Source organism: Mustela lutreola, chromosome X, assembly GCF_030435805.1.
Source record: "Mustela lutreola isolate mMusLut2 chromosome X, mMusLut2.pri, whole genome shotgun sequence".
Taxonomy (NCBI): domain Eukaryota; kingdom Metazoa; phylum Chordata; class Mammalia; order Carnivora; family Mustelidae; genus Mustela; species Mustela lutreola.
Window position 1 is genome coordinate 65771413 of NC_081308.1, and position 15331 is coordinate 65786743.

At 41.8% G+C, this 15331-nt stretch overlaps 1 protein-coding gene across 2 annotated transcripts in view; it reads right to left on the reverse strand.

Annotated features, from left to right (window-relative positions):
* NEXMIF (neurite extension and migration factor) overlaps positions 1-15081 on the reverse strand; it is a 192210-nt gene extending 177129 nt beyond the window's left edge. For both annotated transcript variants that reach the window (XM_059157799.1, XM_059157798.1), the window contains exon 1: positions 14542-15081. The gene's annotated coding sequence lies outside the window, so the exon portion shown is untranslated. The remainder of the gene's footprint in view (positions 1-14541) is intronic.
* Positions 15082-15331: the final 250 nt, after the last annotated feature.

Here is a 15331-nt window from a genome sequence, read left to right on the forward strand (position 1 = left end):
TCCTTACCAAGGGCCTCCTATAGGGTTACTGGGAGAGGTATCAAAACCACAGATGTCAGAAAAAGGCTAAAGTCCAAAAGGACAGAGGCCAAAATAAAGAGATAGGATCATGCTTTTCCTTTCAGTACATATTATGCCAAATGGCTTTTCATTTAAAAGAGGGGATGGGGATGCCTGGGTGGCTCAGTTGGCTAAGCAGCTGCCTTCGGCTCAGGTCATGATCCCAGCGTCCTGGGATCGAGCCCCACATCGGGCTCCTTGCTCGGCAGGGAGCCTGCTTCTCCCTCTGCCTCTGCCTGCCATTCTGTCTGCTTGTGCTCACTTGCTCTCCCTCTCTTTCTGACAAATAGATAAAAATCTTAAAAAAAAATAAAATAAAAGAGGGGATGCCAATGTGACTCAGTTGGTCAAGCATCCACCTTAGGTTCAACTAATGATCCTGGAGTCCCAGAATAGAGCTCTGCACTGGGCTCCCTGCTCAGTGGGAGCCTGCTTCTCCCTCTGCCCCTTACCCCACCAGTTCGCCCCCTCTCTCTCACTCCCTCTCTCTCTTAAAAAAGAAAGTAATTTGAGGATGGTTTTGTCTAGTATATGGCCTACATACCTGAGACAGTCTTGTGGATTTTTCAGTCTAATAAACTGAATTTTCAGAAAATAAAGAACCCCCATTCCTGGTATTAGCCATAATCACTTTAGTCTTCCATTATTCAATGGGATTCCATGCTGGAAGATATCCAAGTCATCCCTGAGGATAGAATGTAGATGTGAAATCAAGAGATTAGTCCATCTACCTGTTCTTTAGCATCTTTCAGTGGTTGGCTAGATGTAACTTGGCCTTGATGAATTGTGAATCACTGGGATCAGCAATATCATGACATCACCGTCTTATCTAAATAATAAACAAGTTCATCTTTCCATTTATTCAAGTGCTAAATATATAGAAATGTGTAGCTACCAAAGAACTGTTGAAATAGGGCCACCAAACCAAACCAAACCAAACCAAAACAAAACAGTGGCTTATAGGAAAGGAGTAAGATCAATGGCAAGGAAAGTTGATTCTAAGTTCTCTTCCCAGATCTGTATAGCAGCATCCTGATCCTTTGGTCCCTCTGCTTAACTGGTGATCATTGTCTTCAGAATTAAATAGAACATTGGAGCCCTCTTGAGAGACAAAGCGACAAATTGGGATTTTTGTTTTGCCCACTATATCATCTCCATATCTCTGAGTAAGAGACCAGGCATACTCATCTCTTCCCCACAAACACACACATGAAAGGATCTAGGTAAGTCACAGCCTAGGGTTTAACAACCAACACTTTGGCTTTGGTTTATAAAGCATGCTTATCTTTCTCTTTACCACACAAAATTCCAAACCACTTCCTCTTCAGATGCATATGTGTTTTTGTTTAGCTTTAAGTCAAACCACATAAATCTGAAAAACTCCCTATAGCCTGTCAAAATTCCTCTTCCTTTCACCTATTTATTCAAATGGATTTGACTATGTCATTTATGAAACATCTTAACATGTCAAGGCTACAGCTTTGCACATATAAGATTTGTTATAGGAAAAGGCAATGTGCCTCAATAAACAGTGGGTATATTTCTTTCTTTGCCAAGAGGTACAGTAGATAAGCAGTCCATAAAAACAAGCACACTGGTATATACATACAAATACAGATCGCCAGTAAGGAAAACGTTACTGAACTGCCCCAAAGGTAGATCAAAAACACTGAATCTACATTGAGGAAACCCCTATAAGTCAAAGGAAAGAAAGACTTCAGAAAGCAATAGTTATGCCAGTGCACAAAGAAGCTGTGCAACACAAAAACAGACACCTAGATCAATGGAACAGAATAGAGAGCCCAGAAATAGACCCTCAACTCTATGGTCAACTAATCTTCGACAAAGCAGGAAAGAATGTCCAATGGAAAAAAGACAACCTCTTCAATAAATGGTGCTGGGAAATTTGGACAGCCACATGCAGAAAAATGAAATTGGACCATTTCCTTACATCACACACAAAAATAGACTCAAAATGGATGAAGGACCTCAATGTGCGAAAGGAATCCATCAAAATCCTTGAGGAGAACACAGGCAGCAACCTCTTCGACCTCAGCTGCAGCAACATCTTCCTAGGAACAACGCCAAAGGCAAGGGAAGCAAGGGCAAAAATGAACTATTGGGATTTCATCAAGATCACAAGCTTTTGCACAGCAAAGGAAACAGTGAACAAAATCAAAAGACAACTGACAGAATGGGAGAAGATATTTGCAAACGACATATCAGATAAAGGACTAGTGTCCAGAATCTATAAAGAACTTAGCAAACTCAACACCCAAAGAACAAATAATCCAATCAAGAAATGGGCAGAGGACATGAACAGACATTTCTGCAAAGAAGACATCCACATGGCCAACAGACACATGAAAAAGTGCTCCATATCACTCGGCATCAGGGAAATACAAATCAAAACCACAATGAGATATCACCTCACACCAGTTAGAATGGCTAAAATCAACAAGTCAGGAAATGACAGATGCTGGCGAGGATGTGGAGAAAGGGGAACCCTCCTACACTGTTGGTGGGAATGCAAGCTGGTGCAGCCACTCTGGAAAACAGCATGGAGGTTCCTCAAAATGTTGAAAATAGAACTGCCCTATGACCCAGCAATTGCACTATTGGGTATTTACCCTAAAGATACAAACGTAGTGATCCAAAGGGGCACATGCACCCGAATGTTTATAGCAGCAATGTCCACAATAGCCAAACTATGGAAAGAACCTAAATGTCCATCAACAGATGAATGGATCAAGAAGAGGTGGTATATATACACAATGGAATACTATGCAGCCATCAAAAGAAATGAAATCTTGCCATTTGCGACAACATGGATGGAACTAGAGCATATCATGCTTAGCGAAATAAGTCAAGCGGAGAAAGACAACTATCATATGATCTCCCTGATATGAGGAAGTGGTGATGCAACATGGGGGCTTATGTGGGTAGGAGAAGAATCAATGAAACAAGATGGGATTGGGAGGGAGACAAACCATAAGTGACTCTTAATCTCACAAAACAAACTGAGGGTTGCTGGGGGGAGGAGGTTTGGGAGAAGGGGGTAGGATTATGGACATTGGGGAGGGTATGTGCTTTGGTGAGTGCTGTGAAGTGTGTAAACCTGGTGATTCACAGACCTGTACCCCTGGGGATAAAAATATATGTTTATAAAAAAATAAAAAATTTTTAAAAAAAGAAGCTGTGCAACAGGGTCAGCTGATTCTCTGAGCTTTGGACAAAAAGTGACAAGAAGTTAACATGGAGCTCTGTGAAGGACAAAGTCCTTTCACAAATGCTTCCCACCTGGCTGAGATGCTGGAAGCTTCAAGGAGCAGAGAACACTGGGGCCACAAAGATGCCAGATAAACCCTGGATTCTAAAGAAAAAAAGAATAAATACCCCCTTTCTGTTAATATTTCCTCAATCAATGGTTATTTCAGTCATGGAGATGGAGTATTTGTTGTTATGAATCTTCAGCATGCCACTCCATCTTTCTTCCAAGAGTTAAGAGGAAAAACTTTGGTTAATACTATGATATAGTTTCTACCAACTCTGCTGGGTCCATACTATCCAGGTGAGTTCCCTGTTGCCCGTATCTCCCTAGTAGTCATCTCTGCCAAGATGACAGAGATATTAGAATTATCTCACAAATATTTTAAAGCAGTCATGATAAAAATGTTTCAATAATCAATTACACTCTTGAAAAAAAAGGATCAACAAAGAAATAGAAGACACATGGAAGAACCAAGTGGAAATTTTAGATATGAAAAATATAATAACTGAAACTTAAAAAAATCTGAACAGATGGGTTCCACAGCAGAATGGAGAGGACTTTGGAAAGAATCAGCCAACTTGAAAATAGAATAATAGAAATTATTCATCTGAACAACAGAATAAAGTAGACTGAAAAAAAATAAACAGAGCCTCAGGGACCTGTGAGACTAAAAAAATTATCTGACTTTCCTGTCATCAGAGGAGGTCTGGAAAAATAAAATATGAGAAGGCAGGACAGAAAAAGTATTCAAAGGAATCATAGCTGAAAACTTCCCAAACCTGGCATAAGATACATACCTACAGATTCAAGAAGTTGAGAATATTCCAAACTAGATGAACCCAATGAAATCCATGCCACAACACCTTATAGTCAAAGTTCTGAAAACTCTAAAGATGTGGGAAATAATCTTGAAAGCAGTGAGAGAGAAATGATACTTTAACTATAAGGGAAGAAAACAATTTGATTTCTCATCAGAAAGCATGGAGGCCAGAAGGCAGTGGCACAAACTTTTTGCAAGTGATGAAAGAAAAGAACTGTTAACTCAGAATCTTATATCCTGTGAAAACACCCTTCAGGAATAAAGGGGGAATTAAGAAATTCCCAGATAGGGGCACCTGCATGGCTCAATGGGTTAAGCCTCTGTCTTTGGCTCAGGTCATGATCCCAGGGTCCTGGGATCAAGCCATGCATTGGGTTCTCTGCTCTGAGGGGAGCCGGCTCCCCCCTCTCTTTCTGCCTGCTGCTCTGCTTGCTTGTGATCTCTCTCTTTGTCAAATAAATAAATAAAATCTTTAAAAAAAAAAAGAAAAGAAAGTCCCAGATGAAGGAAAACTAAGGGTTGCCAACAACTTGCACTAAAAGAATGGCAAAAGAAAGTTCTCTAAATGGAAAGAAAATATAAAAGAAGGAATTGCAGAACCTCAGGAACGAAAGAAGAACAAGAGAAAAAGCTAAAGGAAGAGTAAATACAATTGGTTTTGCTTCTCCTGTTGAGTTTTCTCAATTATGTTTGATGGTTGAAACAAAAATTATAACACTGTCTGATGTGGTTCTGAATATATGTAGAGGAAATACTTAATTCAACTATATTATAAATAAGGGAGGGTTAAAAGGTTAAGTTTACTCAAACAGGTAAAATATTGATACTAGTAGATAGTGATAAGTTATGTGCAGTCACTCTGGAAGATAGTTTTGCAGTTTTTAAAAAATGAAATATGCACTTACCATATGATCCAGCAACTACACTCTGGGCATTTTCTCCAAAGAAATGAAAGCTTACATTTACATGAAAACCTGCACACTAACCTGTACAGCTTTATTTGTAAGAGCTAAAAACTGGAGACAACCAAAATGTTCCTCAACAGGTAAGTGTTAAACAAACTGTGATACATTCATAACATGGAATACTGTTCAATAGTAAAAAAGAAAGTACTGTTTATACATAAAGCAACTTGGATAGATCTCAAGAGAATCATGCTGATAAAAAAATCAACCTGAAAAGGTAACATACTCCATGACTCCATTTATATATTTTTGAAATGCTGAAATTATAGATATTAAAAAAAGATTAATGACTGCTAGGAGTTAGGGATAGTGGGAGTGAGCAGAGTAAATGTAACTATAAAGAAAATAAAGGAATGTCATAAGAAAGCTCTTTTGTATTTATGGAACAGTACTTTATCTTAACAGTAGTAGTAGTTACACAAATCTACACATGTGATGAAATGACATAAAACTAAAGACACCCATTGTTCCAATGTCAAGTTCATGATTTTGATCATATACTATATATATGCGTGTAAGATGTAACACTGGGGGGACACAGGGTGAAGGGTATATAATACCTTTCTATCCTTACAACATATTGTGAATCTACAATTATTTCAAAAGAAAAAGAAAAAATAATCAAGTTGCTGTGGTAAGCAGAGTAATGACCCTCTAAAGTAGTCCACATCCTATTTCTAGAACCTGTGAATATGTTACGTTATATGTCATGAGGGGAATTAAGGTTGCAGATGAAATTAAGTTGGCAAATCAACCAACCTTGAGATGAGGAAATTATTCTGTATTATCCATTCAGGTAGACTTTATGTAGTCACAGAGGTCTTTAAAAGTGGAGTAGGGAGACAGAAGTGTGAGAGTCAGAGAAGGACATGTGACCGTGAAAGCAAGATTGAAGGAATGCGACATAAGGAATCCATCTACTGTTGCTGACTTTGAGGATGGAGGGGGCCCTTGAGCCAAGAAATGTGGAAAAACTCTAGAAGTTAGAAAGAGCAAAGAAAAAGAGTTTCTCCTAGAGTCTCCAGAAAAAATGCAGCCCTGCCCACACCTTGACTTTAGCCCAGTGAGACCAATTTCAGATTTCTGACTTCTAGAACTGTGAGAAAATAAATTCATGCTGTTTATAAACTACTAGGTTTTTGGTAATTTGTTACAGCAGCCATAGCAAACTAAAATAATCCCCAGCTAGTGGTTAAAAACTAAGTCACCCGGGGCACCTGAGTGGCTCAGAGGATTAAGCCTCTGCCTTGGGCTCAGGTCCTGATCTCAGGGTCCTGGGACTGAGCTCTGCATTGGGCTCTCTGCTCAGCGGGGAGCCTGCTTCCCCTCCTCTCTCTGTTTGCCTTTCTGCCTACTTGTGATCTCTCTCTCTCTCTCTCTCTCAAATAAATAAATAAAATCTTAAAACAAAAACAAAATTGAGTCACTCAAAGATGGGTGGCTGGCTTTTTGCAGAGAACATTTAATTCATTACTCAAAAGTCAATAACTCTCCACTATAATCTTAGCTCAATGGTTAATACATCATGGCTAATGCTATTTGCAATTCCACATCACCAATGATAGCAATGATAGAAATATTGCCTCAGAACAACTGCAGGGAAAAGAAACATGTTACTCCTTATTAAATAGGGCCTGCTAAGTTAACGCAGAAATAAGAACAGAAGCATTTGTGCCATGATGGCTGGAAATAGCATCAGCTACAGATACATGTTTGCAATGAACTTTTCTGCCATGTTAAAAGAAGGCATCTTAAATAAATTTTTAAAAATCTTAAAAAGGGGTAGGGGTTTGTGCCTGGGTGGCTCAGTCAGTTAAGCAACTACCTTCAGTTCAGGTCATGGTCCCAGGTCCTGGATTCTCCCTCTCCCTTTACCTGCCCCTCCACCTGCTTGGGCGCTCTCTCTCTCTCTCTCTCTCTCTCTCTCTCTGTGTGTGTGTGTGTGTGTAAATAAATAAATAAATATCTTTTTTAAAAAAATAGGAGATCAGGGCACCTGGGTGGCTCAGTGGGTTAAGCCACTGCCTTCGGCTCAGGTCATGATCTCAGGGTCCTGGGATCGAGTCCTGCATCGGGCTCTCTGCTCAGCAGGGAGCCTACTTCCTACTCTCTCTCTGCCTGCCTCTCTGCCTGCTTGTCATCTCTCTCTGTCAAAGAAATAAATAAAATCTTTTTTAAAAAATAGGAGATCTACACTTATTTTCTAAAGGGGAGAATACAGAAACAATAGAAAAATGCATTGAATTAGAAAAATGCTGGGGTTACAGATGATAAAAAGACCCAGCTAGGAACAAAGCTAACTTCCTGTGAGACAAGACAATCTGTTTTATTCTTTTCTGTTCCCAGTATCTCAGTGCTTAGCACATAGTAGGTACCCAATAAATGTTGCTGATTAAAGTAGATATAATGATTAAGGACACTTCCATATTTAGGATTCTATTAGCCCTCATACTCTGCCACACTCCAAACTGCTGAGATGAAAAGCAGAGACAAGCAATAAACATTGATTCATGGATAGGATACCACCTATTCCTACCACTTCAACTGTAAGACACAGATATAGCATATATTCTTGTTTGCAGAGCTTAAGGAGCCTTGCTTTAAATACGTCATGTTAGATGACCAAGTTTGCTAATAATCCAAAATGCCCATAAGAAGCAGGAGTCCTCATGAAGATACCTGGATACCACCTTCCTCTCTGACGCCACCTAAAAATTGATGCTAGCAAGAGTTCCTTATTTTGGTCAAGGCCATTGGCTAAGATAAACATATAAAAAGAGATAGACGAAAGAGAGATGGGGGCATGCAAACAAGGATTAGTTTTTCTAAAATATATTTTATATATTAATAATGAATTTGTGAAGAGTGAGTGTTGAATAGGCATTCTTAAGAATCTGAGAACTGACAAATCAAAGATTTAAGGATACTATCCTTGACTTATTTTTGGTCAGAATAGTAAGCCAAAGTGAGTGCTAAGTGATTCTTTTCCATAATAAAAAATACCTGTGCAGGCTATTCAGAAAAATATTTATAACTATAGCTGAGAGATATGGACCAGAAGTATCTTAATAACAGCCTCTCTTGAAAGAATCGTTTTCATGGCTTCCATTTCAAACTACCAAGACCATGACAACCATGCAACAGGACTTCTTTTAACAATCAAGCAAAGGCTAGTGCAGAGGTTTTAACTCAGAATGTATGGTTGGACTTCCTAAAAATGTATGCAGGTGTCATATACGTAAATGTGCACTTTTCTGAAGACAGTTTCCTTGGCATTCATCAAATTTTCACAGGAGTTCATGCCAAAAATAAGGGTTATGTTCCACTAGGCTAGGTGGTGATGGCCCACTTTTCCTACTCTATTACTCAGTAAAGTATATGTCTTCAGAATGTGTTCCAGTTATTTAGTAACTAAAGAGACAGAAGGCCTTTGTTGAAGCAAGTTACTGAGACCTGGTCTCTAGGTTAATAAATCACATACGTACTTGGAATAATGTGGCAAATGCTGGAAAGAAGGCCAGAAAGAATTTAGTAGCACCACAAAATTTATGTTACTCCAATAGGCAAGAAAGAAAAGACCACTATTAATGTTTGGACTCAAACAAACAGATTCACATGTGGATTTTACCTTTAGGGTCATCACCCAGCCACTCCACCAGGATCTGAACAATCTCTGAAACCCTAACTATCAGCTGATACATACATATTCAGGAAATGTGGACCCACTTTAACACTGGCCTAAGTAAAGCTCGATTATGAAGGGAGCACTTGAAAACATTTGCAAAAGCAACTTTAAATAGCTCCATATTTTCTTCTTGTTTGCATTATTCTTTTCCATACTGGGCCAGATTTGGCCTGTGAACCAAGTTTCTTTTGACCCAGCCCTAGATCAATGAAGGCCAGTCATAGATACTAAGAACTGAAAGTAGTTTAAAAGGTCATATTTGGGGCGCCTGGGTGGCTCAGTGGGTTAAACCGCTGCCTTCGGCTCAGGTCATGATCTCGGGGTCCCGGGATTAAGTCCCGCATCAGGCTCTCTGCTCAGCGGGGAGCCTGCTTCCTCCTCTCTCTCTGCCTGCCTCTCTGCCTACTTGTGATCTCTGTCTGTCAAATAAATAAATAAAATCTTTAAAAAAAAAAAAAAGGTCATCTTTGCCATTACAGAGAAAGCAAATGTAAATACATGTAATATCTACATATTTACCACATGAAAACTATTTGGGACAGAGAGAAAATTACTTGTGCATTTCTCAAAACATATTCTAAAAAGACAAATTCACACTTCTGTTGGTACGACCCTCTTTTGTTTTACAACAGCCATGGTAAAGATGATCTTCCTAAACCCAAATGCCTCCTGGTATGCTTTAAGGTTATTACCTATCACCAGTCTTCCACGAAAAGAAGAATAGCCCTGCTCCAGAATTAAAATAGCACCTCTTTGTTTGATTTAAAGGTGCCCTATAGTTAGGATGACCATAGAACTTTTTTGTCTTTAAGGGTGATGTAAGTATGCTGGGACAAGAGGTTTCAACCATAACATATGGCCACACCACTTACAGACCTCCATAGAGGAAATGGTTTAACTTGCCCTACAGAAAAATCAATCCCTGTGCCTTTTCTTGGCATTACTCTAGTAGTCAGGCCCACAGTACAACCTTGGGCTCTAACCTCTAAACCCCCTCAGGTTAAATATTAGGAGTAGCTGCTTGCTTAGCCTAGTTGTGTAATACTTAAAATGGGATACTAAGAGAGGAAAAAATGTAACTTTTTTTTTAATTTTTTATTTTTTATAAACATATATTTTTTATATACATATATTTTTATCCCCAGGTCTGTGAATCACCAGGTTTACACACTTCACAGCACTCACCAAATCACATACCCTCCCCAATGTCCATAATCCCACCCCCTTCTCCCCAACCCCCTCCCCCCGGCAACCCTCAGTTTGTTTTGTGAGATTAAGAGTCACTTATGGTTTGTCTCCCTCCCAATCCCATCTTGTTTCATTTATTCTTCTACCCACTTAAGCCTCCATGTTGCATCACCACTTCCTCATATCAGGGAGATCATATGATAGTTGTCTTTCTCTGCTTGACTTATTTCGCTAAGCATGATACGCTCTAGTTCCATCCATGTTGTTGCAAATGGCAAGATTTCATTTCTTTTGATGGCTGCATAGTATTCCATTGTCCACAATAGCCAAACTATGGAAAGAACCTAGATGTCCATCAACAGATGAATGGATCAAAAATGTAACTTTTTAAATGAGGTTTGGGAGTGTTTGAGAAAATAGTAGTAATTGTTATATCAAAATCATTTTGTTGGGGATGGATAAAATAGATGACCCTTTAAAATGCTTTTTAGAAAAATTAAAAATATATACATAATAGTTTGTCCTGAAGACTTCAGTCCTTTTTCTACCAGAGAACAAGGGAGGGAAAGACATCAGGTTATAGTGATTATCAACAGAAAAAGAGACCAAAAAGAGCACATTCCCTAGCAAATCACCAAGGCAAATGAAAGAGTGAATGGAAGAGGGACAAAGAGCATCTTCACCCCTTACCTAGAGCTGGCCCAGAAAAGGCTCTACCATCAGTATAAGGCAGCTTCTCCACACCACCCTCCATCCTCCAGGCAGACCCCAACCCAGACCAGATTTCCCCAAGGTTGTGATGTGCTTATTACTATTGCAGAAGGCCAGTGTTGTTTGAGAAGAAAGGGATGTTGATCTCTGCCTAAAATGAGAATTTCTTGGTGAGAGTAAAGGTCTGAAATTAAAGGTAGGCCCAAGTGATGATGCAGTTTCATCCAGTGCCCTTTGTCTTGTTTTAAGGCATCCATGAAAAAGTGGCACAAAGAACATGGCAAGTGCTTTATGTCCAATCCTATGACTTTGGGTTTGAAAGGGTGTTTTCTGGTGGAGAAACTGTTAATGAGGGAGCTAGTTGATGGGCAATTTTTCATAGGAGGCAATGGGAAAAAAATGTGCAAACCTGAAATTTTGTTTTGTTTTGTTTTGCTTTTCTGTGCAATTATGTGTTTGTATTAAAACATGGGGACAAGACCTGTGAGCAGAAAGAACTGTACTGTGATTGTGAGGAGCAATTGATTATATACTTTTAAGCTGGGGGAGATCAACTTAATAGAGATAAAGGAAGTTTCTAAAAGGATTTTTGTATGTTAAAAAAAAAGACTTAGAGGATCCTGGAGGTCTGGCTATTGCCACTGAAATCTTTAAGAGGGGAAAAGCAGGGTAGCCAGAATGACCTACTCCTTATTATATCATTTCCCTTCCCTATTATACACTTTGGTTCTTCTCTTTTTGGTTGCTACAAGCAGGAACACTTAAACCTCGTATGTGTCACCAGATAAATAAGTACAAAGATAATGTGACAATCAAAGGCCAGTTAGAATCTCTTTCTCTCCCTTTACTAATGTATTAGGAGGAAAAAAAAGTATTCCCTGTAACTGGACTTAGGAACAGAGAAACTGCCATCAACGAAAGCTTTTTGGTTAGGCTAGTCACTCTTGGTTAAGCAAATATTTTGGTGAAACCAGGACCTCCACGGTGATTTTGACAGATGAGCACATTTTTGAATGTTTAAAATCCAGCACTTAATCAGTTTCCTCATCTCTTTTATCCCACTCCTAAACACAGGCAACCACCATATCTTTAGTTCTCTCTGCACACCAGGTAGTTTACAGGTAACCAGAGGATTGTGAAAAAAAGAAAAAGGGAGAAAAGAGGCTCTGAAACAGAGAGAAAGTGGCAGTGTTCTGTACTTGTTTGACTTTGGCAACAGGGTGTTACAGGTTTGCTTGCATGTGTGTGTGTGTGTGTGTGTGCTCACGCGCACGCAACGCACGCCTGTATGTTTTAAAAAGCAATGATGCATCAAAGATTTATTCACTGAACAGGCTGATTTATTTAACAAACTTGACATATGTCAAATTCTACCATGTGCTTACATAATTGTTACCCATTAATCAAAGCTATTATTTAGCCAAATATTTGTTTTAAAAGTATTTTCCTTTAAATGACTTTTTCTAGTTCACTGCACAATCAGTCAGTGGTTCATTTTTATTTTGTTCTGTTCTGTTATGTTAACAACAGCTATTTTAAATTTAATCTTCTAGGGCCGTTCCATCTCCACCCAAAATCTATTCCTTTTTTCCTCCCTAGTAAATTTCTGGTTAAAATCACATCATAGAGAAAAATTTAAAAATACATACAAGGTCCTTTCATCTTATTATATTTTACACTCTTGACTTCCAGAAAAAGCAGCTTCTCAACATACTGATAAAATCACAGATTTGAATACTGTTAACCTAAGAAACTGGCTATAAGGACAAAAGGATATGATTTTGTGTGTGTGAGTGTGTGTGTTTGTGGAGTGTGGAAAGGTGGTTGGAACAGCTAGGGAAGAGCTAGGTGGATAATTAGAATAAAAGAAAGTAAATGAAGTCAATTTTGAAGTCTTGAATTTTGTTGAATCACCCTACTCCATCTGAACACATGTGCACAAAAAAAATTACATTTTGTTCAACTCAAATGCATGCAACTGGAAGGTATTTCTGAGAAACAAAAATGTCTAATCACTAGCTACCAGTCTGAGTTCTTCTACTGTAAACATGCCATACGAGAAAACAAGAGGCTCAATTTGATCTCACAGGTCAAAGTGTGAGGGCTAGGAAACATGGGGGTGGGGCGGAGAGGAGGGGGAATCCCACCACCACACAAGAAAATCTTTGACCTAGTAAGCAAATACGTTTTTGTTGTAACTGCTGGGTAAAATGTACAAGACTTCCAGAAATTAGACACTGTAATAAAAATGTACCAGCCCAAATTTAAATTGCTCACTAGACAGATGGTTAATTATATTCACAGCCACATATTTCACTGGGATAGTTTCAGACACTCAGCCAGTTTTATTTGATTATCCAGTTTCCCAGTTAATATGTAAAATGACAGTCACTTAGGGTTTTTCTGTTCCCTTCTAAAAATATATTTTAAATAAGTGTAAATTCTCCTCAGCCACCGGAACATCACTGCTGCAAATAAAATGTTTGATTATAGCACCCTATGTGTACAAGATTTAAGGGAGATTCATTCTCTGAACCCCAAATGGTCTCTGTAGTTCAGAGAAGGCTACTGGAACACCTTTTCTCAGCAAGCAAAATATTTCAGGAACTATCAGCACACCGCTCCTCCGCCAAAAACAATCGAGGAGATATTTAAATCACTGGTGACATGCTTTCGATGCTTTTTAAAAACAGCTCTAACAGCCCTACACACAAATCACGTCTCTTCAGATAAGTCTAGAAAATGGAACGTTAGGAAAAGGCCACATAAGCTAAGTACACTGCTGTGCACAGAATTCAACAATATGCTGGGAGCCAAAACCCAAAAGCAAAATATGAAACCCACTGATTCCAAAATGCAACCAGAAGCTCGACAAAAATCAAGTGTGCCGATGTTGAAATGGAGATGCCAATTTTTTTTTTTTTTTCAACTTCGAAAAAGACAGGAAACCTTGCGCGGGTGATTCGGTCCCTCACGAATCAGACAGAGAAGCAGTCATGCTGAAACCACTGGATTCCTAAGCAGAACGGCGCCAACTCAGCGGCGCGTTTTCCATACTTTCCCGGAGCGGGCCCTGCTCCCCACACGGCTCGCAGCCTCCCAGCCCCACCGGGTGTGCGAGACCCCAGCGGACATGTGCAGCGGGGCGCGGCAGAGCGAAGCACCAGAAACTACGCAGGAGAGTGTCAATTCGATTGCCGAAAACGGGAAAGGGGCCGAGGGCCAATTTCAGAGAAGGTGACCGGCTGGGCGAGGCTCGCTGGGGCCCCCAACACAAACCCGCCCGCGGCCCTCGGTCGGTCCGCGTGTGCTGGGGAGCGCTCCGAGGTTGGCCGGGCAGCCCCAAGCGCGTAGGGGGCGCTGGCGACCGTACTTCGCACCTTTGCCGTTTTGGCCCTGGCTCCCAGTCGCGGCCGCCGCGTGGGTTTTCCCGCTTGCGCGGAAGCGTGCAGTGTTGGTGCCAGTTCCCTGGCCAGGATCTCTCCAGCAGCAGCCCGAAAGGAGGAGGCACACTGCTGTCTTCGATGCCGGGCTGTGTGCGTGTGAGCGCCAAGGCTCCGGCCCGCTCGCTTCCCCTCCCCCCTCTCCCAGCGCAGGCAGAGGCCTTTCCTAGATTGCAGTGCCTATCAGGGCTACCCGAGATCTCTCGCCCTTACTGCCTTGCTCCCTCACACACAGACACACAGATGCACGCCATTCTCACACAGAGGTCCTCCCTTCCGTTTTTCCTTCCTCCTCTTGGATCTTGGCTTCCCGCAATTCGTTCCACCCCTTGCCACCTCGAGCCAGCCCGGGAGCCTGCGAGAAGGCCAGGGAGCTGGTCGATAACGCTCGTACTCACCTCACAGGCCGACTCAGCAGGCGCAAGTCGCTGGCGGGCTCAGGCAGCGGGCGCTGGAACTAGCGCGGTCTCAGTCAAGGCTGGGCTGCCGCCGTCGCCGCAGCTGCTTGAGCTGCAGCCGCCGCCGCTGCTACTGCTGCCGCCGCCGCCGCCGCCTCTGCCTCAGCTCCATGCGCCAGGCCCGCCAGGTGGACGCGCCTGTGTCCCTCAGGCGCCGCCGCCGCCGCCGCCGCCGCCGCCGCCGCGCTAGATGGAGTCAGAGCTGTCGGGCTCTGGCCCTGAAACTCAGCACCTCGGTGACTGTGGTGCTGCTCCCGGATTCCGTGCTTCGGGTGCACGACAGCTTGCTCCGGCCGAGGCTACCTCAGCAGCGGGCTGCGCGCGCGGCGCTGGAGCCCTCTCGGTGCGGTGGCTGCGGCGGTCCGCGGGAGGGAGATAGAAGGAGGGCGGCTGCTACTGTCTCTGTAGTCGTTAAAGCTATTGCTAAATGCTGTTACTGCCGCTACTGCTACTGCTACTGGTGTGGCGGTTGCGGCTGCTGATGCTGATGCTGATGCTACTGGTTTTCCGTCCCGGGTTCTCCCCCTACCTCGTCCCCCTCCCCCCTCTCTCCTCCTCCTCCTCCTTCCCCTCCCTCCGCCGCTTTTCTCAGAGCCTCAGCGGGCGCTGCCTGCTCTTCTCTTCTCCCTGAGATGCCTCTGCCCATTCAGAAAGGTGCCCAGAGTGGGACTGCCTCGGCTGCCACCATCGCTATTGCCCCTGCCATTGTTTCCTCCAACACGGTTGTTCT